Source organism: Pavona decussata, unplaced genomic scaffold (genome assembly GCF_977016875.1).
Source record: "Pavona decussata unplaced genomic scaffold, jaPavDecu1.1 SCAFFOLD_2567, whole genome shotgun sequence".
Classification (NCBI taxonomy): Eukaryota; Metazoa; Cnidaria; class Anthozoa; order Scleractinia; family Agariciidae; genus Pavona; species Pavona decussata.
The window spans coordinates 1-2,500 of record NW_028146233.1 but is presented as its reverse complement, the minus strand read 5'-3'; the positions used below and the strand labels follow the sequence as shown (position 1 = coordinate 2,500).

At 45.1% G+C, this 2,500-nt stretch overlaps 1 pseudogene; it reads left to right on the top strand.

The window, feature by feature from the left end:
* Window positions 1-1,143: 1,143 nt before the first annotated feature.
* On the top strand, window positions 1,144-2,500 carry LOC146447255 (small subunit ribosomal RNA; annotated as a pseudogene; the record flags this gene model as incomplete).

Below are 2,500 nucleotides of genomic sequence, written 5' to 3'. Positions count from 1 at the left end.
TTGGTGATGTCAGGAGGACCTTCTTAAAACAAACAGAAATACACTTATTAGGGGACTAGGGCCAGTGGACTCAGAAATGTCTTTCGTAGCAGTCTCCTATAAGAGTATTTTTCTCTGATTTAGGTGACTCCTCCTCACACCACCATTTTTCTTAGTCGAAAGACCTCTTCACAGCACGACTTTCCTGATGGATTTCTATGTAACTGCTCGTGCTGAGAGGTGTGTCGAAAGTTGATCATGTTCCCGTAAAATCTGAGGTCTCCACTGTCTAGCGAGGTACTTACAGTGAATATAGTGAATTTTTCAAAAATTGGAGAATTCTGACTTTTGCGATGAATTTTAATGTAATTGGTCGTGCTGAGAGGCGTGTTAAAATTTGAACATGTTCCCGTAAAATCTGAGGTGAGAATTAGTGAGGTACTTACAGTGCGTATAGTGACAAATCTTTAAAAGCGTGAAATTATGGGATGTTGTGGCTTCAATGGGTTTTTAAGATGTCACCAGTCATTTGGCATGACTTACAAACGATTTGGCTGGTTGTGGGTTCGATTTTCAAAATTTCATTTTTTTCGCGTTTTTATTTTCTGTCTACCATATCATGCAGTCTCCTTATTAGCGTTTGGGGGTTATAGTGTGGGCAGGTTGGTCGCAAAGGTTCCGAGAGGAGCTGGCTAGTAAACCCTGTCCCTTATGTTCCACGGCGGCAAGGCGGAGAAATAGAGGGCAGAATTGACTAACGGGCAAGGAAAGTTGGGCTTGTAGCTTTCCTTTCGAAGGAGGGAAAAGATGATGCCCGAAAGCATTGTCACTGTAGTGGCAGGCAGAGTGTAGATGGAAGTTGTGTACGCTAGCCTTTGGCTAATGATAGAGACAAAAGAGCAGGAGGATATTTTCCTTCGCAGAAGCACTTTTCTTGCCTTCCTTCAGCTCGCTTGGCGAGTCTGACAGGTATGCCTGAACTGTGCACGGGTCCAGTTGTGAGAAAGACGTGGCAAACAAGACGGGGTTTCCCTTGACCGAGGGACCGTGTGGTCCGTTTGGCTCATGGGTTCCCCCCGTGGAGGCAAAATCTAAGAAAGCTTGCTCTCCCTCTGCGGAGGGGGGCCGCTTAGCAAGGAACTTCTGTTCCCTGCGGTGGATAGTTACCTGGTTGATCCTGCCAGTAGTCATATGCTTGTCTCAAAGATTAAGCCATGCATGTCTAAGTATAAGCACTTGTACTGTGAAACTGCGAATGGCTCATTAAATCAGTTATCGTTTATTTGATTGTACCATTACTACTTGGATAACCGTAGTAATTCTAGAGCTAATACATGCGAAAAGTCCCGACTTCTGGAAGGGATGTATTTATTAGATTAAAAACCAATGCGGGTTCTGCCCGGTCATTTGGTGATTCATAGTAACTGATCGAATCGCACGGCCTTGCGCTGGCGATGTTTCATTCAAATTTCTGCCCTATCAACTGTCGATGGTAAGGTAGTGGCTTACCATGGTTGCAACGGGTGACGGAGAATTAGGGTTCGATTCCGGAGAGGGAGCCTGAGAAACGGCTACCACATCCAAGGAAGGCAGCAGGCGCGCAAATTACCCAATCCTGACTCAGGGAGGTAGTGACAAGAAATAACAATACAGGGCTTTTACAAGTCTTGTAATTGGAATGAGTACAACTTAAATCCTTTAACGAGGATCCATTGGAGGACAAGTCTGGTGCCAGCACCCGCGGTAATTCCAGCTCCAATAGCGTATATTAAAGTTGTTGCAGTTAAAAAGCTCGTAGTTGGATTTCGGGATGGCTCGGCCGGTCTGCCGCAAGGTATGTTACTGGCCGGGCTGTTCTTCCTCGCAAAGACTGGGTGTGCTCTTAACTGAGTGTGCTCAGGATCTGCGACGTTTACTTTGAAAAAATTAGAGTGTTCAAAGCAAGCCAGCGCTTGAATACGTAAGCATGGAATAATGGAATAGGACTTTGGTTCTATTTTGTTGGTTTCTGGAACCGAAGTAATGATTAAGAGAGACAATTGGGGGCATTCGTATTTCGTTGTCAGAGGTGAAATTCTTGGATTTACGAAAGACGAACTACTGCGAAAGCATTTGCCAAGAGTGTTTTCATTAATCAAGAACGAAAGTTAGAGGATCGAAGACGATCAGATACCGTCCTAGTTCTAACCATAAACGATGCCAACTAGGGATCAGAGGGTGTTATTGGATGACCCCTTTGGCACCTTATGGGAAACCAAAGTTTTTGGTTCCGGGGGAAGTATGGTTGCAAAGCTGAAACTTAAAGGAATTGACGGAAGGGCACCACCAGGAGTGGAGCCTGCGGCTTAATTTGACTCAACACGGGGAAACTCACCAGGTCCAGACATAGTGAGGATTGACAGATTGAGAGCTCTTTCTTGATTCTATGGGTGGTGGTGCATGGCCGTTCTTAGTTGGTGGAGTGATTTGTCTGGTTAATTCCGTTAACGAACGAGACCTTAACCTGCTAAATAGTTACGCG